Source organism: Camelina sativa, chromosome 5 (assembly GCF_030686135.1).
Source record: "Camelina sativa cultivar CO46 ecotype springtype chromosome 5, ASM3068613v1".
Classification (NCBI taxonomy): Eukaryota; Viridiplantae; Streptophyta; class Magnoliopsida; order Brassicales; family Brassicaceae; genus Camelina; species Camelina sativa.
The window spans coordinates 34,824,456-34,847,066 of record NC_141884.1 but is presented as its reverse complement, the minus strand read 5'-3'; the positions used below and the strand labels follow the sequence as shown (position 1 = coordinate 34,847,066).

The following is a 22,611-nucleotide window of genomic DNA, read 5'->3' as shown; positions in this document are numbered from 1 at the left end:
TCCAACACAAACATAAAAGAAAACACATCAAAACTACTAAGAAATTAAACCATATTTACAAAGGATACCTTAGGGACTTCCTCCCTAGTGAGCTTGTTTAGAGTCACTAAGCTTGACTTTGGTTTACTTCTTAGACTTGGTCTAGGTACCAAGGAGGTGATGAAATCCTCCCTGGAACCTCTTGGTCACTGTGAAGTTGATCCTTGATCACCTCACCCTTAGCACACAAACCATACTTCTTCTTGATTTTGAGCCTTGGTCTTGCTTTCCTCAAAGACCTCTTGTTCAGCTTAACTTGGAGATCCTCAACCATACTAGACAGCTCTTGAACAGACCTCTTAAGCTTTTCCACAGAATCTTCTTGAAGAGAGAGCTCAGCCTTTGGAGTTGCCTTATCACATAAGACCTCTTGACCACCTTTGTCTTTGATAGTAAAAGGCTGATCATCAATGGTGGGAAGGTTGGTTGGGTTATAGATATTGAACTTCATAACTACACCCTCAGCAATATTCAAGGTCACAAGACCTTCCTTGACATCAATGACTGCTCCAACAGTGGCTAAGAATGGCCTCCCAAGGATGATAGGATCTTCAGGTTCTTTGTCCATCTCCAATACCACAAAATCTGTGTGAACCCTTGCCTTCCCTATCTTGAGAGGGATATTCTCCAATCTTCCAACTACTTCTCTGTTTGACCCATCAGCTAGGCATACATGGAGGTTGGTGGATTTGAAATCAGTTCTCCCAAGCTTTTGAGCTATGGAGTATGGCATCACACTAGTTGAAGCTCCCAAATCACAAAGGCATTGGTTGTAGTGAAGGTAACTGATTGTGCAAGGCAGATAGAATGGCCCTGGATCCTTAAGCTTAATTGGGATGATCACTCCTCCAAGGTTCTCAAGATCCTTCTCATCTTGAGTTTGAGCCTTCTTCTTTGACAAATCAAGCAAAAAATCTCTATAGAGAGGATAAGGTTCATATTGTTCCAAGGGAGGTCCTCTCTCCTCTTCTTGGTAAGCAATGATGATCTCTTGAATAGCCATCACTTCCTCTTGTTTCTCAACCACAACTTCTTCTTTCAAAACCCTTACTTCCTCTTGTTGCTTAGCCAACATTTCTTTTCTCTCAATGATTTTCCTTAATTCCTTGATCCTTTATGCTTTGAAACGACCTGGCAAAAGGTAGAGGTTTTTTGTAAGCAGGAGGAATGTACTTAGCAGGTTTAACAGCTCCTGATCCTTCAGCTCGATCAACCACTCGATCAGGCACTCGGTCGAGTGCTTGCTCGAGTACCTGGTCGAGTGCAATGGTGGATTCAGATTTCTCTGCACAAACTTCAGTTAAAGCTTTAATAACTGACCAATCCTCCCCATCTTGAACATCACTGTCCTCAGTGACTTCCTCATCAGAGATATGGATGGCTTTTGCAGTGAACTCCCTTGGATTTTGAACAGCTTTTCCAGGGAGTTGGTTGGGTTTAGGAGCAGAAGTAGAGGCAATGTTTCTCTCCATATACTTAACTCTAGAGTTGAGACCTTCAAACTTCATGTTAAGGTCATTATACTAGGATGTGAGCCTTTGATTCAATTCAGCAAACTGCTTGGCTTCCTCAATCTTTCCTTGTGTTTGCCCAATCAACAACTGTTGCATCATAGCTCTTACGTCTTGTTCTTGGCCTTGGTTAGTCTGAAACCCTGGTGGGGGACACAACTGAGGCTGGAACAATTGATGTTGTTGTTTGGGGACATAGTTTTGTTGCTGTTGAGGCTGTTGAGGTGGGTAGACTCGGTCTTGAGGGTTGGCTACATTGGTACTCCTATAAGAGAGATTGTTGTTCTTGAAACCTCCTTGGTTGTAGCCTTTGAAGCCACCCTGGTTTTGCATGTAGCACAACTCAACAAATTCAGTCCCCCCCTCTTGAACTGGAACCTCTTATTCACCAATGAAGTGAATAGACTTTTGTTGGCTAAGAAGGATCTTGTCAAGCTTCTCATTGACCATCTTCAAGTCCTTCTTGAACTTGTCCTCTTGATCAGTTGATGATGACCTTATGGTTCTGTCATAGTCCTCATTATAGTTGCCATCTGACTGAGCAAGATTCTCAACTAACTCCCAACCTTCTTCCACATTCTTGTTGAGGAAGTTGCCATTAGAAGCTGTGTCAAGAAGCATCCTGATCTTGGGAAGCACTCTTTTATACAATGTACTCAAGAGTGACTCATTGCTGAAGCCATAATGAGGACATTGAGTCTGAAATCCTTTGAACCTCTCCCAAGCTTCACAAAAGCTTTCATTGTTTCTTTGAGCAAACCCAGAAATTTCATTCCTCAATCTAGCAGTCCTTGCATTTGAGAAAATGTTTGCCAAGAAAGCCTTCTTGCAAGCATCCCATGTGGTTATTGCTCCAGTAGGAAGAGTCTTCTCCCAAAGGTGTGCCTTATCTCCAAGTGAGAATGGGAAGAGCCTCAACTTGAATCCATCTTCACTCACTCCATTGATCTTTGTAAGACCACAAATTCTGTCAAACTCATCAAGATGATCTAGTGGATCCTCCATTGGCAACCCATGGAACTTGTTGGCTTGAATCATGGAGATCAATCCACTTTTGATCTCAAAGTTGTTGTTTGGCACTGTTGGAGGCACAATACCAGCCCTTTGGTTGTGGGTGTTGGGTGCATCTCCAGCACCAATGTGCCTAGGTCTCTGCTCATGGTTAGCTTGTTGCTCCATGATCACTGGATCCTCTTGCTGAACTTGAACTACTCTTCTTCTCTGATTTCCCAAACCCTTTTGCTTCCTATGGATGTTGTCAATAGGCCTCTGAAGATTGTCTTTCCCCTTAGACCTTGTGTGCATCAACAAACACGAGTACAGACTCGAACAGGTTAACAATTGAGCTCAGGCTCGTGTGGGTGGTTGAGTTGACTGGGAAGTGGTGTCCAAATGTACACGGCTTCTGACTCGATCAAGTGCTCGATCACTGCTCGGTCGAGTGGGTACCTGAAACTCAAGACAACCCAACAACAGAAGATTCGAGTCCAGCAACTCCGCAAGTGTATAAACGAACTTAATCTTAGACTAATATGGATCCTAAATGTCACAAAAACACACTCAAATGGGCAACGACGCCAAATTGAAACAAGTCTTTTGTATGGATGGTGAATGATGATGAATGTATGCAATGAGATATGAATGGATGGATGGTAAGGTGTTTCAATTCTCCTTATGCAGTTGCAGTATAAGAGGTATCAATCCTAAATGAGTGTTTGTGAACAATTAAGATATGTATATGAATCTAAGTTAAGCCAAATGTAAAGATTGTTTGTCACTAACAATCTTATGATTAAAATGCAAAGTACAGAAAGTAAACTACAAGAACTAAGAGCTAAATGCAAATAGAACATAATGATTGCAGTAGTTATGAACCAAGAACAGAAATAGAAACTATGCTAATGAGCTAATGCAAGACAATAATGAACAGGACAATGAGTAAATGAAACAGAAATGCAAATAGAATGATACTAGAGATAAGACAGAACAACTACAAATCATAAACAAGAGTTCTGGGGATGAACTCGAGCAAGCACTCGATCGAGTTAGATCGAGTGCAGGGTCGAGCTGGATAAATCCGGGAAACAGAGCAACACAATAAAAACAGAGCAATGCAAATACGAATCAAACAACAAGCAAGCAACAAGATTAAGACTTTAAAATCAATAAACAAAGAAGGTCCTGAGGAGGGAATCATGGGCTGAACTAACCATTGTGGTTATCTAACTTGGTCAACAAATCTCAAGCAAACTTTGAGCTAATCTCTAGACATATTATTCTAAGACAAGCTTCTTCCACTCTCATGGCAAGAAACAATCAAACCTATGCATCTCTAGACTTGTTTTCACAAAGAAAAGAATCTACACAAGCAGGCATTAAGCAATACATCTCAAACCAAACAAGACCTCTAATCTCTTAGCAAGCCTAATGGTAAGCTCTAGATCTAGCCTTATCTATGCTTCTTAAACATTGGTGTGATGCTAAGATGCTTGAAATCAAACCCCACCCTCTCAGATATAGGATCAGCATTAAGATCATCTAGCCTAGAAGAGATCTACAACAATCAAGCTTGACCAAATCAAACAAACCACAAGATCAATCCAACCTAAGCCATCCTCAAGATCCTAGAGAACTACTCACAAGAACACATGATAAACAAAATCAAAAACCCAGAAAAATACGAAACTTGCATCATTAGAAAGATGAAACAAAGATCTTCAATATTGGAGAAAGAATCAAACTCGAATTCTCAATATTAAGAAAGTTATGGAACCAACAATATTGAAGAATTTAGCATTTTCTCCTTAAAAACAAGTACAAGATCTAAAAATAAAAGAAGTGCAAAGGGAATAATTCCCAAAAGGGTAAAAACTAGGTTTAGAGAATATCTAAAAAGCTAGACTCTTTTGGTGGCTGCAGGTACAAGGCTTTATATAGGAGAGGGAGTGGAAGCCCTAAAAATACTAAAAGACAAAATAGTCAACGGCTCGGTCAACTCGACCTGTGCTCGGTCGAGTGGCAGGTCGAGCTGACTTCTCTCGTGCATCCTCCACTCGGTCGAGTCCTCCTCAGCACACGGTCGAGTGTCTGGTCGAGTGTGCGGTCGAGTTGGACTCTGGACCTTGGTTCTTCAGCCTTAACTCTCTTGCTTTCCCTTCATGATTGGCTCACTTCTCCTCAGCATTGCTTCCATGCTCTTTAAGCTCCAAAATCACCTGATTATGCATGAAAAGATGCAAATGCAATGCAACTAAACTCTAATGCATGATTAGTGCTAAAGCTACACAATAATGGCCTAAATGGATAGCAAGATGCAAAAGATGTGAATAAACTGAGGGAAAACATGGTAAAATATATGAACATCATGGTGTCTTACTGATGGAATCATTAAAGCTTTTCTGATTAGTTAGAGTGATCATAATAGCATATTAAAATAATTCTTCTACGTTCTAACCATATAGGCATATACTGTAAAAATATTATGATATTTTATTAATTTATATTGATATTAATGTAAAAATTAATATCTATTATTTTATAGTGTAAATTAACAATTATTAATTTATAGATATATATTTTAATTGTTTAAATTCTTAAAAATTATTAGTTGAGAAAAATTTATCAAAAGAAGATTAGACTTATCGATGTTATAAATTTTATAGTTTTAGAATTGAATTTGTAAATTATAGAAAATATTATTAACCATAAATTATAAATATTATAAACAATATCAATTATACACATGACATAGATAAATTTAAATTTATCGATAATAATATTAGTTGTCGTATTTTAATAGTCTATATTACTATCAAAATGAAAATGATGCATATCTAGAAATTTGAATTTTTTAAAAAAAAAAAATAACTATTTTTATAACATGTTATATAGTATTTTATATTAATATAGTTTGAAAATATAACATAATAATTATTTATATATGAGCTCTTGGAAAAAATCAAAATTATAGAAAATACATTTATATCAGCAGATATATATATATATATGAAAATTACATGATTATTAATTTATGATATTATTGGGACCCTATTTTATAAGGGAATTTCAAAAGAATATATTATCTTATTATCCTATCAAATTTTACTATTTTTTATATTTGCCTGACTTGGAACAAGTAAAATTTATTAATTTATAATGTTTTGTTAACTTATAAAAATAGAGTTTAAACTGTATATCAAAGAAAGTCATGCGACCTAATATAATACAAAATTGAATCTATCTAATTCATCAAATTAAATTTAATATACGAATTCTCACATTACTGTAGTCACTATTGTCCCTTAAGTGACATTAATGCATATTCTATTAAAAAATTAATGGATGCCTTAACTATATTATAAAAAAACATAAGTAGAGCGTTTGAGACATAAACTGATAGAAAGATGCAATATCTAGGAGTTTCTAATAAAACAAAGAGTAATATTAGTAACTACCACTAGAAAAAGAATTGAGAAAATACCACTGAGTCATAAAACTTTGGAAACTACCATTTTTTAGTGATGTGAAATATCAAAACTGCCCTCAAACAAAAACAAAAGATGTATCAGCATTACATGTGATCTTAATAAATAACGTCTAATACAAAAAAAATGCATGTTATAAAAACAAAAGACGATGGAGATTCCAAGAAAATTTGAGATTCAGTGAAATAAAAATGAAAATCTTTGACTATTAAAGGGAGAATGCACACATAAGCATGTAGAGAGTTAGGATGACACTACTGTTGATAGCATAGAAGAGGTAAAGAAGGTGGAGAATCAAGAGCAGTTGGAGAATGAAAAGAGAGAAAGTGATGGTGGTGTTGGTCTTCATGACTGTAGTTAATGGTTAAAAAAAAAGAAAAAAAAAAGTAAGGGATGAAGATGAACAGAAATGGAAGTTGTTGTATCTTTGAACTAAAAAAAAAAAGGGTATTATGGAGAAGATGAAGGCAATTATACTGTAAATTTTGGGTACTATTTGGTCAAATGGTAGTTCCTTAATTTCTTTTAGAAATTGTGCTATCTACTATATATACTCTAAAACAAAAGCATCCAATGAGTTATGTGGTCAGCTTTTCTTCACGCATCTATTTAGTATTATGTGGTTTACATTTGGGATAACCAATTATATGCAGATTGGTATCAACGGAACGAAAACATATAAACAAGCACATTCCAACCAAAGATAACCAAAGCATGACATATGGAACAAATCAAATGGTGGTCTTACCATTTGTAAAAGATCAAACCAAAAAAGAAACAGGTAACGATTTTTTTTCTAAACATATAAGTGACCAAAGAAATATTTTGGCCAAAACACAAGAGTAGGTTTAAAGTTTGCTATCTTGGTGGATTTTCTAAACATATGACCAACTCACCACGTACATAAAAAAGTAGAATCAGTTCATAAAAAATTGGCCAACTCACCACGTACACGTGATCCTCAATCAGAAATCTAAAAAGCTTCCATTTAGCAATAAGGTAATTGTCATACTGCTCATATTTTGCATTTGTCCAGTTCACCATGTTTTTGGTTTTAGGAGACTTGGGCAACTCCCAGACAAATATGGGATCCGCCTCAATGTTGTTGAAAGCATTGTAGACATGAGGTCTCTCATCATCAGAAGATCCGGAACTGCTGTCACTACCTCCATCTCCTATAAAGACCATTAGAAAAATACTAACTAACATAATAACATTGATTGCATATGTCATGTTTGTTGTCTTTGGTGTGACTATCTTATTTGTCATGTCATGTTAGCAGGACTAGTTTTTAAATGTTTGTGACTTAAAGCATATTTCAATAATTTGGTTTTCTATATAAAAATTAATGAATTTTTTTCACACTAAAATAATAAAAATATAATTAAAAAAATTATTGAATATTTTAACAATGTAAAAAATTTATTAGCCAAGTTAAATCAAATACTTTATTGAATATTATAATATTTAGTAGCCAAATTAAACCAAATATTTGAAGATTTTTTGTAAAAAAATGGGAATTAATCCAAAATATAATTAAATAATAAAAAAATTCGAATACGCCAACCAGAAAAATTGGAAAACATAAAACCATAAAAAAGCAAACAAAAACAAAAATAAATAAACAAAAAAACTGTAAAAGAAAAAACAAAAAAAAACTGTAAAATAGAAGCTGCTAAATTTGAAGACTCTGAACACATGAATTGCCACATGATTGATTGTACCATTCATAATCATCTAAATTTGAAGTCTTTTAGAACCTCAAAGTTGCTGATCTTCTCCTGCCAACACCAGGGAATGGAATCTGGACCTTATCAAACACATACTACCAGCATATGAGAAAGATATACTGTTGGTTGTTGCTGAAGCCAAGTTTAAAAGGAGCAGAGGATTTTTGGGCCTGGCTACCTACCAAAGACGGTTGCTACACGGTCAAATCTGGTTACTTTAAATCTACAAACTCTGATGTCGATCCTCCAGAAGATAATCCAACTGACAGATCCCTTTAGTTGGCAAAGCAGTATCTGGTCTCTTAAAACTTCCCCAAAAACCAAGTTGCTACTCTGGAAAGCCGCACAGAACGCTCCAGGTAGGTGCAAATCTTCTCCACCAGACAATAAGTGACTCAGCAAAATGCCCACATTGCGATGAAGAGGAAACAGCCCTCCATCTGTTCTTTCATTGTGGCTTTGCACGCCGGATCTGGTCAAAGATTCCAGTCAAGTCATCACTACAACCGGATACCATAACCTCAACAAAAGAGAGAATTGAATTGACAAATAGACTTATCTGTTTACCTCCAACTGGTATTGGAGCTGGACCAATCTCCCCTTGGCTCTTGTAGTCGATCTGGACTACTCGAAATCAGCTAATCTTCAGCAAAAAATGGATCTCGGAGGAGGAAACAAAGCATCTAGCCTTGGCAAGAGCCAAAGATTGGCAGAACACACAATCCTCCTTTGCCAGACCCGATCCACCCCCAAAGACTCGCTTACAACCCTCAACCCCTAGATCAAATTTAGTATGTTTCACCGACGCTTCTAGGTGTGACGATGCTGCAAGTTTAGGCTGGGTGATCAAAGATCAATTTGATCAGGTGATAGGGGAAAGCTCTACCTCGATGAATCACGTAGGCTCTCCTTTGATGGCCGAAGCACTGGCAACTCTTACCGCGGTAGGAGTTGCAATTGAATCGAACATCACAGAAATATCTTTCGCTTCCGACTCGCTCATGCTGGTCCAAACCCTGAATCAGAAGCTCCACTTAAAGGAAATTCACAGGACTCTCCACGACGTCCTTGCACTATCCTCTAATTTCACGTATTGCTCGTTTAATTTCATCCCCCGATCACATAATCGGCAAGCTGACCTTTTGGCAAAAGAGGCTTTCCTTTTGTATAAGAATACCTAATTTCTAAATGAAAGGTCTTTTTCGTTCCAAAAAAACAAAATTATCTATTTACCTAAACTCTTGTGGATGTGGCCTTAAAAAGTTTAATATAATGTGTGGTCTAAAGTAAATGCTTTGGCTGCTTTATGGGTGGCCGCTAGGCCGGACCTACATGTTAGAATACAATTTAACTTTATCTTCTAATTAAATGAATTGATGTTTATCATGTTGACTTAATGTTCACAAGATATCATATAAGCTACTTCCCTTCGTGTTAGATTTGATTAGTAAAGAAAGCTATATTTCATATTAGATGCCATATTAGATGCCTTGAATTAATATATTTCCACAGTTTTAAATTTATCTATTTGTCCTTGTTTGTGTTGTGACTTTGTAGGCAGTAGGCGTTTTAAATTTGTCAAAGTATATAAATACACCATCTTTTGTACAGACAACAAGTTTCTCTAACATACAAATAGCTAGAATAATTCATAGATTCTTCAAAAACTGTCTGATGTGACCGAGGGACACGGATGCGGAATGGACGGAGTAAACGCCTTCGGACAGAACTCGACACGTGAGACTTTTCTTGGACAAGGTTTGAGGTTTCGAATCTAGGGACGATTCAAACGACAGGAACAAGAAATGACGAGATTCCAACGAGCCGTTTGTGAATACGGTCGTGTAGCCTCTATCGGATCAAACGGATGGAACGGATGTGAAGCGACCAAGTGTGGTTTTTGGTGAGATGCGAAGATGGAAGCGATAAGAGATGGAACAATGGAAAAGAGGATGGATTGAATGACGATACAAGAGGTTTGGCTCTCCTCTTGATACGGTCACTAACAAGGTCGAACCTGGTTTGAACCTTGTTAGGTTTTCCTCGATGTTCAATCCCGGATTGAAGAAAGAGAAGAGTGAGACAAGTCAAGAATCTCTCTTGAGAAAAGTTTTATTTTCATTCAAGTCTAAAGGAGAACAAAGGCTAAGAGAGGGTTTAAATACATTAGGTCAAGTGAGGGCTTAGGGACACGCGGATTCGTTATGATCCGCACAATCGTCCTTAGACGTGTTTCCCTTGTAAATGGAACACGTCGCCCCCAATGACTTTCAACGCAACACTCTCAACGGTACGAAAAAAGAATATTCCAAAGTTCAAATTTAAACCAAAAATCTTAAGGGAAGAAAGAACCGCCTTAGGCTTAGACGCGGGAAACACCTTAACCTCAGAGCGTTGTGCCCTTAGCACCATGCCTCGTTAAAACCTTCTCCGGTAAACCCACTGCGAAAAACTCGGAGTAAGGAAAAAGAGTACACTTTCTTGCTTAAGCGGCTTGATCGCCTTCACTCTTGGGTAAGAGTGAAGACTAAGCGAACTGAGCCTTCGGAGTCTTCATGGATCGGTTGACGTTGGGTGAATGACCGGACAAATAGGTTGATCCGTTGCTTGGCTGCCTTTGCTGAGCTCATTGATCGTGTGGTGGCTCCCGGGAGGATCGTTGGTGCCTTGGCCGCGTCCGAAGTAGGCGTCTTGGCCGCGTCCGATGCATCTTGGTCAGGCGTCTCGGTCGCGTCTGGCGTGTCTTGGTCGTTTTGGCCGAGCTCCCGTCCTGCGATCACATCACTGTCGATCTTGATTCTTTGGTTAAGACCGTACGCTTATACCAAAAGCAACACGGTGACTTGGATCAATTTAACTACATGTAAATCCGAGGGTTTTGGACCATACAGAATGAACCAGACCAACTAAATAATAGTGGTTTTATAGTAAATTAGCACATGAACCAGAACCAACCGTAAGTTTGCGATATCGCGGAGGAAGTATTTTAGAAAAAAATAATTTAAATTTAAAATTTAAAAATATATATTATGAAATTATTTGAATGTAATAGAACAGTTTGAATACATAAACTGTTAATAAAAACATAATCATCAAAATGAAAACTTATAACAAAAAATATTATTTAGAATAGACACAACTTTGCAAAACATATTGTTTAAAGTATTATAAATATAAGATATTTTTATGAAGAATTATGGTAAAGAACTACAATTAAAAACAATCATTATGACAAAGTGATTCTTACTGAAAATATTGAACTAATGGTTATAATGAGTAATGTATTTTTCTATTAAATAACTATAATTTAAAATATATTTAATAATGAGTGAAGCAGTATCAACGGAAAATTAAAATAAAAATACACAACTATTAAGAACAAAAAATAAATTTTAAATATTAAAGTAGTGTTTAACAAAAGTTACGATAAATAGCCCCAACTGTAAATTCTATATTAAGTTTTCTTAAATTTATATATTACTATAATCATTTCTAAAATTTTAGTTAGATGATAGAATAACATTGAATATTAGATATAAAAAAATAAAAAATAATATTCAACTAACAATGATTTGTTAGTTATTGATGAAGACACAAATAAATAGAGAGTTCAAAAGATATAACTATTTAAATAGACACACCTATTATAACAAAAAATTGTGATAAAAATATGAATAAAATATACTGAAAAGACAAAACTATACAATGAACAAATACAATTATTTGACTTTTTTAAAAAAGAACAAATAAAACTAATTTTTTTACAAAAAGTACTATGAAAAGTTGCAATTGCTGTCCTCATTTATTCAAATTGTTATTATTATTTTTAAATATTAGAATATTTTTTTTAACAGAAAGTTAAGATAAATAGACACAACTAAAAATTCAATATTAAGTTGTATAAAATTTCTCTATTGCTATAATAATTTCTAAATTTTTTGTTAGATTATAGAATATATTCAATTATCTAGACTCAACATAAAATGGAAAATTTGTTTCAACGAACTTGTTAGTTAGTGATGAAGAGACAAATATAAAGAGAGTTCAAAAAGCATAACTATTTAAATAGATACATATATTAGAACGAAAAGTTGTGATGAAAAAATATAAATAAAATATAGTGAAAAGACACAACTCTATAATGAATAGATACAACCGTTTGAATTAAAAAAAAAAACGAATAAAAATATTTTTTACGAAAAGGTACTACGAAAAAGCGCAACTATTGTTTCTTCACTTGATTATTCCTACAAACTCATATAAACTGATTTTAAATAGAAGACATCTTTATTATCATATTCAAAAGTCAGATCCAAAAGCTCATTATATTATCCATCTAACTCTTGAAAAAAGACTATAGGTATAAAATTACCTAAAAGTTGTAAATTAGATTCATCATTCCAAAAATATTTTGTTAAATCAAGAATTGGAGGAATCTCTTTATTTTTAAAAGAATGAATGCTAAAGAATAATTTAGAGCGCTGTAAAAGCCGTTGAGATTGAAATTTTATATTATTTGGTATCATGGCAAAAAAAATGAAACAGTTAAAAGTAGTCATGGGCATTCGGGTATCCGATCGGATTCGGGTTCGGATGTTCGGGTTTTTGAATTTTCGGATGTAGAGATATAAAATCCGGTCGGGTATTTTATAACTTCGGGTCGGGTTCGGGTAATTTGGCTTCGGGTTCGGGTAATTTCGGGTATACCCGAATTCATAAAAAAAAAAATTGTCGTGAAAAGAAAAAAAAAAATTTGTCGTGAAAAAAAAAAAATTATCTTCTACCTCCCTCTTCTTCATCTCTCTTCTTCAGCCAAAAACCCTAGATTTATTCATCCATAGCCACCACTTCAAAAACCAAATATTTCAAATCTCCTACCAAATCTAACAATAACTATAGCAAATTATATGATATGATTCATATTAATCTCTGTTTGCAATCTCACTCACTCCTCAAAAGTCAAATACCACAAACTATCAATCAGTTTTTTAGATTTTCTTGTCATATTTCTCATAAAATTGATCTGGATAATGAAAAAAAAAATTGATTTAAGGGATTCTAGAATTCTTCCGGTTATTGAGAAGAAAAAAATAAATCAATTAGGAATTTTAGATTACAGATGTATATATATATAGATAAATATTTAATGTTTTCATACTAAACATAATAACTAAGATGGTAAAATGGTTTATGATGCACCAATTAATGTATAGGTACTGGGTTCAAATCCACTTAGGTGCATTTTTGTATTTATTTCGGGTCAATTCGGATCTTCTTCGGGTATCGGGTATTACCCAAACCCGATCGGGTATCCGAATCTCAGAAAAACTAAATCCGATCGGGTATTACATGCCACCTGAATCCGAACCGAACTGCCTATTTCGGGTTGGGTTCGGGATTCAGATTCGGTTAAAATGCCCAGACCTATTCAAAAGATACGAATATTCGAATAGACACAACTCTACAATGAACAGTTGCCACTTTACAAAAAAAATCGTTACAATGAACAATCACAACTTTGTATAAAACACACAATTTAAGTTTTCTACAGTTTTTTTTGAAAAAATATCCAAAAAGTATGATTGGAAAAATACAACTTTTGGTGGCATTTATTCGGATTGCTATTATATAGGTACTTCCTTAATTATATATATATATATATATATATATATATATATAACTAAAAGTTGTAAATTAGATTCATCATTCCAAAAATCTTTTGTTAAATCAGGAATTGGAGGAATTTCTTACTTTTAAAAGAATGAATGCTAGAGAATAATTTAGAGAGTTGTAAAAACCGTTGAGATTGAAATTTTATATTATTTTGTGTTATGCCAAAAAAAAAAAAGTTCAAATAGACAAATATATAGATTTCAAAAGATATGAATATTCGAATAGACACAAATCTACAATGAACAGTTGTAACTTTACAAAAAACCGTTACAATGAATAATCGCAACTTTGTGTAAAACACACAATTTAAATTTTTTACAGATTTTTTTGGAAAATTATCCAAAAAGTACGATTGAAAAAACAAAACTTTTGGTGGCATTTATTCGAGATAAATTCATTATTCCAAAATTTTTTTGTTAAATCAATAATTAGAGGAATTTCTTGATTTTTAAAAGAATGAATGCTAGAAAATAATTTAGAAAAATGAATAAACCGTTGAGATTGAAATTTTAGTTGATTTTGTATCATAACAAAAATATTGAAAACAGTTCAAACAGACAAATATATATAGATTTCAAAAGATACGAATGTTCCAATCAACACAACTTTACAGTGAATAGTTGTAACTTTTCATAAATAACCGTTTTAATGATCCATCACGACTTTTCAAAAAATATGCAAAAGATACGATTGAAAAAACACAATTGTTGATCGCATTTATTCGGTTTGTTATTATTATATAGATTTATCATTTTTCTTATACTTGTATGTCTTTTTAAATAGGCAAATGTAACTAGGCCTCATCACAAGACCAACCATATCAGACAAAGAGTTATAACAATAGAATACATAATTTATTTTAATGCTTAAGCCTCTGGATAATTTATGAATTATAATAACGATTTTTAAACTCAGAAGAAGAACTATGCGGTGTTCCAATTAAAAGAAGTAACGAAGATCTCTCTGCGCTCTTTAGCAAAACCGGTCACCTGGCTGGTCGCTCATGTTAGCAGCATTGGGTATCTCGAAGTGCCAGAGTCTACCAGCGGAGGTCGTTTTATACTTCTCGCAAAGGAACTCATTGGCGAAAGCCTTCTCCACTTTGCGGTCAACGTCATGAAGGAAGACGTGTGTGGTGCCAGCACCTTTCCGGTTACGTGCCATGACAGCTGAGGAAAATATCGCAGCCATCCTCCCTGGCGCTAGCGGGAAGTACCCTTTCGGTGCGTCCACCATGATCAGATCCCACTCGGTATCATAGAACTCATCAGGAAGTGAGGTCAACGCCAACGGACACTTTTGGTTGTAGCGGATCGGGAAAGCATTAGCCGGTAAACACATGGGTTCGTTCTTGTAATACGAGAGAAGGCTCCCGGCTTGAGAAAGGTGGGTACGGTACTTTACATGGTGGGCTCTGAGGGACGGTGCATCCTTGAGGACGGCTTCTATCCACTCAGGATCCTCCTCCAAGAACACAGTGTTGCCACCTGGATTAAGGGATGCCCACATGAGGGAATCACGGCCAAGGCCAAAGACTAAGAAATTGCAAGGGAGACGCTCCTTGAGGACGTTTAAGGAGATCGAGATCTCTTCGAAGGATTGTTGTGGGACGGTATGTGAGGTGGCGTAGTGGACGATGGATTGGAGTTGGATTGGGGTGGCTGTGTATTCGGCTATGGATGCAGCCGTGTTTTTAGCTGTGGAACAGAGTGACAAAGTGTTGTCCGTAGCTCGGATGAAGCTTGTGATGAGGAGTGCGCCACCTAAAAGACCAGCTAGAGCAACCACGAGGAACCATGGTCGCTCTAGAAGCATTTGCTTTCCATTTTTGGACTTGTCTTGAGTCATGTTTGATTTGGTTTTTCTTGTTGGGTTTGGCGAGAGAGGCTGTTGAGTCGTGGTTATACTAAGATGAGGGGATCGGATGAGAAAGTGGAGAAATAATGCTAATGGGAGAGTCAACGAATGTGAAGCACGTCGGTCTCAATCATTGCACGTATGTATTATTATGATTGATCAATCTTCGTTGTTTTTTTAATCTAATTTACTTATCTCTATCAAGACAAATCTCAACTGATCAAAAATGTTTTATTTACATCTTGATGAAAAAACTTTAAAATTGGGTGATTGTAAAGATTTGTCGCAGTTAAAATTGGGTAATTGTAAACATTTTCATATATGCATAAATATATATTTAGTTAAATAATTAATTACTTTTTGGGTCACATTTAATTCAGTGTATCAATTTAGTTTTGTTAAAATGTAATAGTTTACTAAATTAATAAAATAATCTTGGTTCACAATTTATATATTTAAGTGTATATATATACACACAATACGACTGTTGAAATGGATGTGACAAAATGAATAGAAATACTAAGAACAAACACATCTTTTTGTGGTTCATCAACCTTACCGGGAAAAAAACGATATTACTATAGGAAGAGAAACATATTTTTTCAGAATACAACAATCAGAACAAGCTTTTATGGCCTTGTCATATTCATGAATATTCCTACCAATTTAGATGTAACTTGTACTGCTAGTCTGCTAAGTTTGATATTTGTTTCCCATTTATATATGATGAGGTTGTTGCAAGAGTAAATTAATTTAAACTTGGACGTATTAAGACAATTCGAAACTTGGACGTTTTAAAAACAATTTTAAATTGGACGTTTTAATAACTTCTGAATTGACACATACCTTATGGACAAAAAAAGTAAGAAACCATATATAGATTTGTTTATTATATAAACACTATATGTAGTACGTATAAAAATCAATAAACTTAATTAGTCGACTATATATGGAAACTTGGGGCAGAAAATGACTACGTACTATTACGTATAATTCAACCAAATGGTACAAGTGAGACATTCAAATCATCATCATTCATACAATATTAGTACACACTATAACAACGAACGATGGTTTTGGGAAAACGAAATGGAAAAAATTCATGTTGAATAGAAATGCATTAACATTAAGTAGTTCATTGAAAGCAAAGTAAAATAAAAATGATTAGTCTCCTTTTCTTCCCAACAATATCGTAGAATAAATTAATATTTATGAGATTAAATATTGAAAACCCGTCTAGCTCAGTTGGTTGAAGGCTCTTAATCGCTACAATTAATCTTCTTTGATAATGAATGCTACAAAAACTGCCTCAAAATGATATTAATCCATTGCGTGTGAAAAATGTAATTTATGAAAACACTGGGGGAGATGATCAATCAAACCCTTCTCTGAAGACTATACAACTACCTTTGCTTATGGTTTACTCACTTTCAAACTATAAACAAAAAAGGGCAGATTTAGTTACCTGAAGGGTTTTCCCTAGGCCCATGTCATCAGCAAGAATTCCACCACCTTTATCTTTTGTGTGCAGTGACCAAAGCCAAAAATGTCTCTGCTTATACACTATAAATAAAAGGGTATCTCTTAAATAAATATATATATATATATATATATATATATATATCAATCAAACCCACCATTTTCTCTAAAATCATTTTTGTTCCAAAAAAAGTTTTTTTTTTCGTCTTGCCATCAAATTCCTAAAAAACATTTAAACTGAAAAGTTCATTTTCAAAGAAAAAGTGATAACTTTTAACATCCGCTATTATTGGTTAATGGTTAAAACTTAGAACGACATTTTTTTTTCAAAAATTGACTTGGAAAAAATAATCTATAATACCAAATTACTTATTACAAACAGAACTAGATTTTGGACCCGTGCTCTAAATTTCTTTTATTTATATTATAATTTTAGAATAAAATATAGTTTATATGATTGTTTAAAAAAATATTTGGATAAAAAATTATGCAATAAAATCATACGCTAAATATGATGGCTTGAAAAAAACACCTATTTTGTAAGTTTTATATTGTTAATTTTGTAATTTTATGTATGAGAAATGGTTATGTTTGTTGTTTGTTTTTATTTTAATATTTGAACATGTTTGGTGAAAGTGTTTTAATATGATCTGTGCTTAGGTAAAATTTTATTTTTAACTGCAGAATAAGATCTCAGAAATCACGATTAAGTGTAATAAATTGCCAAGATTTTATTAACAGTATATATTTTGTAACAATACATGGAATACTAAAGATTTTATTTTAGAAATTGTATAAATCATTGGAATATTCTCTTTAAGAGGATTTTTTGGGATATTCTTAAGTGTATTCATATAATCCACAGATTGACCAATTAATCTATAATTTTTTTTGTAACCAATCAATATTTAATGTATAATCAACTTATAAAAACTATATAGTCTACCAAAAAGGTCGTGTACATCCGTTTTATTATATAGGGGATAAATATTTTAAAACCAAAAAAATTCCTCAAATTAATCCTAATCAATATGTTGGCTACATAAAATATCATGTTATGACTTTTGAGGATAAACTCGCCATGTTGTAGGAGATTTTTATTTTTTGGACAAAGTTGTAGAAGATAGAGTTATTTAATTAAGCTAATTAAAAAAATGAAGAATTTGGGAAATAGTATATACAAAATTTACTCTCTTTCCCTTAATTTTGATTTTGATATTTTCAAAAAATTGATAGTTTGTTTCAATATATCTGGTAAATCATATTCATGTATGATGTTGTAATGTATTGACCTTAAAAAGCTAAGACCTTAGGGCAAATAGTTCACAGGTGATTATGTTGTCGAGTGAAGCACAAGTGTTTCCAGCACCGAGGACAGGGACGAGATTGAAGATAGGTTCTTTCGAGCTGCCGACTTTTACTCCATCACTCATCTCTTTAAGCTCTCTGAATGCAGACGCAAAAATGTCTGATAATCTCTCTACGGACATACCAAGACTAGTAGAGAAGTGTATTCTTAAGCTCTGCATCAACCAAAAACAAGATTATAAGCAAAGCTTCTGATGAGAGGCTAACATACACAGAGTTTAAAGAATCTCATTCTCACCGTCGTGTCTTGCCAAGAAAATGTATTTTCAGACAAGGTTTTGTTGAGAAGATATACACAGAATCTTGATACACTCTCCAGTTGTTGTTGTTCTTCTCCGGAAGCTTCTTGAAGCTTCCTCATTAGTTCAACTGATATAGAGAGAACGGTAACACAAATTTTCCCATCAACAACTCGTTTCTGCAGACAATCTTGGTGCCATTTCTCTGGCTTAAATCCCCAAAAACTGTAGTCTCCTCCACCCGATTGATCTCCGCTGGTTTCATTTTCAGTTCCTGTATTTTCGTCCACGTATAAAGTCGGTTTCACTTCAACAAGAGCCCTGGAGAACATCAGTTACTGTTAAAAACCTGAAACTGTTGGGAAGATCAGGGACAAGGATGTAAAAGGAAGATTCTATGCAGTATTCTAACCTTTTCGGAAGATCGGGGACAAGGATGTAAAGGAACATAGGATCTAGGACATTTAGTACCCTCCAAGAAGACTTTGCCAAATCCAAGAAAGTAACAAACTTTTCGTGAAGTTGGTCCCTCTCTGATTGTTTTGTGCGCGCTGAACAGAAAACCACAAAGAGTATAGCTGATGAAGAGATTGAGTGGTTAAAAGACTCTGCTATTGCCTCGCTGTTCGTCAATGCTTGATTCAGCTCAGCGATTGCACCTTCGTTTCGAAGACTCATGGTGGGAGGGTCAAGTCCTAATTGTCCAGCCATGTGAAGAACACTCTTGTGCAACGTGGCCTGGAGTAGATGATATTGAAGTAACTGAGTTTGCTAATCAGTTTGAAGCTTATTTAGAATTCAACAAGGAGATTTTATTAACCTGACTGTAAGGTCCAATGCAGCTAGGTACCCAGCAAGATATGCTTTGTACATGTAGAAACTCTTTTGCTTTCGTCATTCGCTACTAAAACCTCGACGTAAGCTTTTCCAAGACCCGCTTGTACCAAAGGGAGTTCTATTGTACTACGTGAAGGAACACCGAAACGGCACTTCTCTTGTGTGATAAATATCACATATGTCTCATTCGCCACAGCAAATTCACTCATGTCAGAGATATAAAGATGAACGTACAGTACATTCTGCCAGTTATACCCGTGTTTTAAAAGCTGGGATTCAAGTTCCGTAAGAACAGTCTCGAGATCTTCTTTCATACCTGTTTAAAGAGGGTAAAGCAAATATAAGGTACGTCTGCGGAGAAATCTTGAAGATCTGGTCTATTTTTTAGTTACCTGTTGAAGATTCTTGTGAATCTTCCAACCAGCAGCAGATGGAGAATGTGTTGTGTTTCTCAGTCCTTGATATCTGAAGTCTATTACTTGTGTGTTCAACCAGATCAACGATTCCATTATCTCGTTGGCGAGTAGACTCTGATGTGTTAGGACCATCTCCAAGTACCTCAGACACTAAACTCGATTCCCTTTCTTTTCAAGATGGAACGTAGATGGATGAAGAACACCAACAGGTGCAATCGAATCTGGTGAGTGTAACACAACTTGAAATTCATCAAGCACGATGCTCGCATTCTACGAAAATGCAAATTGTCAAACTACAAAATACATGTGAGGAACCAATGAACACAAATATGAGGACATACAGTGAAAAGCGGGCAATCTAGAGTCAGAGTTTCATATTCTCCTCCTTCACCGCAAACATTACTTCCATATTTCCTAAGTAGATAGATGCATTCATAAGCTTTAGAACCAATGTAACACAAATAAACAATACTCTAAATGAAGCCATAAAACAGAACTGTGGCATACTCTTTTAACTTCAAAAGATATGGTTCCATGAAGGCTAAGTCTTTACCTTAATGCTTTGAGGGATCTAACCCTATTGCCGCGACCTTTAAAATTAAACAAACCATAATTATTAGAAGAAGTTGATGTTAATAGAAGCGGTAAAATATAACAACGATCCATATTACCTTGACTAAAATAGCTTTTATCCCATTGTCTATCTGCAAGTATACGAGAAACGAGTTAAATAAAACAAATTCAAAAAAAGAAAAAGCTTGAATCTTCAGTTTCTCTTTTCCTGAAACAGTTTACCATTTCTCGAAGAAGCAATGTCTGATCTTGTTTCCACAAACCACCCGCAGTCGTTGGTAATCCGAGGCAATAGCACCAGACGATACAGCAGTGATGGAAGGTATTTGTCTCTTCACTTCACTTAACAACAAAAACATATCTTCCACTTCATCATCCGGAGTCATTTGGTAGCTAAGTTTCTGATGCCTGAAAACAAAACTATTTCATTAAATCATGCCTTGAAATCTCAAAAGCAGAAAGCCTAACGATTCTCACCTCGAAGATCCTCGGATTCTTCTTCTGAACAATGGCACATTCATACACTCTGCATAGCCCACTATAATCTGGTGGCCTACCTGAACAAGAGTGCATCCAATCAAAGAACAGAACTTAGGATTCACAATATCATAAATCCTATATATCATTCTTACTTTCAAATATCTAATCTTATTCTTCTCAAGAACTACAACCTGATTAACAAATCACATAAACACCAATGAGATAGAAAAGGCTCAATCTTTCTTCAAGCCCCTTGTTCTTACATAGAACCAGAGATAGATAGACAAGGAATAAGCAGCAGAATCTTACAGTTTGATACATATAGCTGTCCAATTCATCGACTCAATCATCAACCGGTAACAGATTAGCCAATGCCACGATCTGTGGAAACACAAATCAAGATTTTGAGTTAAAAAAAAATCGAACTTTGAAGAGGCAATTTCACAGAGAAACTCTTTAAAAACTAGCAAAAAACTAAGACAAGGTAAGAGAAGGAAACGAACCTCGTGGCCGTATTGAATACACTTCATCATAGCATAACAGCTATCTTTGCCTCCACTGACTAACGCCACGACCTTCATCGGAGTTGCGGTGAGGTTTCTACTTTATTTCGTCGGAGAAACTCTGTAGTCGACGAGAGAATCAAGTCAATACAGTTTGAGGGCGACTTTGAAAATATAGAATTTTAATAAAATTTAGGAATTTGGCGTTACTTTTCTACTTATTATTAGATTGGCCCCTTTATTTATGAGAGAGAGCTTTTTGTCAAAAACATAAAAAACCAATAAATTTCTGATAAATATTCAAAAATATCAATAAATTAAATTTTATTCCATAAGTATCGTCATTATATTTCTTTTCTGAAAATACCACTTACATTTTTTAGTCCGAAACTACTATAAACATTAGAGAATTTTAACAAATGTACCACAAATGATTAACTTTCTCAACGATTCTACCACAATCTATAAAAGATTTTTTATTCTACCATAAGCTTTATTTAAAATAACGAAACTACCCCTAACCAACTCCAACAATTCCTCTCTCATTGATATAACAAATAAAACAATTGTCCTGTCTTTTCAGTTTTGTGTCAGACCAATAATTAAAGTAGCATTTGAAAATCGAAAAATAATTACCTCTTCTACTCTGGCGATTCACTATTCTTCTTCATTTCCATCTCCATCTCTCTTGAAAAGTTAAAGTTTTTATTGCCAATTTAAAAAAAAAAAAAAATAGTGGACAACGCTAATTGTTGCATAATATTTTTCAAAACTGGTAGACGTCGTATTCAGTTTTGAAAGAGTGTGTCTTGGTGAATCCCGCTATAAAGTTTCATTTCTTGCATATTTTGTCTCCAATTTTGGGTATGTTTTTTTTTTTAATTTTGTATGTTTCCTAAAATTACAGTGTCTACTAACACTTTTTTTGTCCATTAATTTGTTGTCTATTATGTCGAATAAACCAGTCAAGTCTGATTTGCAGGCATATTCATCTCATTTTCCCACCGTAAGTGATAGACAAATTATGTTGACATAAATATGGACAAGTTGTTTTTAACGCAAACGGGAATTTTGTCCACAATATTTGTTCACAAAGTAAATGAAAACATTTGTCCACTATAACTTGTCAATTGAAGAGGATTTCAATTATATGTTTATTAACAACATGTCATACGTACACCTAAACTCTTGTCCACATACACCTAAACTCTTCTCGGATTTTAATTGTCCATTGTAAATTATTCCTTCATGCATAACTTGTCCATAATATATAGCAAAAGTTGTCCCCAATAGCGAATCAGACCAATAGACAACATTGATACTCCAAGTAATGGACAAGTTACGTTGTAAACTCCAAGTAATGGACAAGTTACGTTTACAACTTGTCCACTAGTCAACATACTTGACAAATAAAAAAGTTTT

The 22,611-nt window shown here is 34.6% G+C and overlaps 1 non-coding gene and 2 pseudogenes across 3 annotated transcripts; 1 reads left to right on the top strand and 2 right to left on the bottom strand.

Moving 5' to 3' along the window:
• Positions 1–2,226: 2,226 nt before the first annotated feature.
• On the top strand, positions 2,227–2,333 carry LOC147944756 (small nucleolar RNA R71). Its single transcript, XR_015558690.1, has one exon. It is a non-coding gene; the product is annotated as a small nucleolar RNA R71 (small nucleolar RNA).
• An 11,894-nt stretch (positions 2,334–14,227) lies between these two features.
• On the bottom strand, positions 14,228–15,565 carry LOC104787738 (arabinogalactan O-methyltransferase 2 pseudogene; annotated as a pseudogene). The gene has a single exon (XR_015557713.1). The product of XR_015557713.1 is annotated as an arabinogalactan O-methyltransferase 2 pseudogene (transcript).
• A 2,386-nt stretch (positions 15,566–17,951) lies between these two features.
• LOC104787737 (diphthine--ammonia ligase-like) lies at positions 17,952–21,342 on the bottom strand (annotated as a pseudogene). Its single transcript, XR_015557712.1, has 12 exons — positions 21,190–21,342; positions 20,996–21,067; positions 20,684–20,763; positions 20,429–20,614; positions 20,305–20,337; positions 20,141–20,223; positions 19,975–20,047; positions 19,610–19,903; positions 19,201–19,533; positions 18,793–19,118; positions 18,380–18,701; positions 17,952–18,296 (listed from the first exon to the last, which is right to left on the bottom strand). The product of XR_015557712.1 is annotated as a diphthine--ammonia ligase-like (transcript).
• Positions 21,343–22,611: the final 1,269 nt, after the last annotated feature.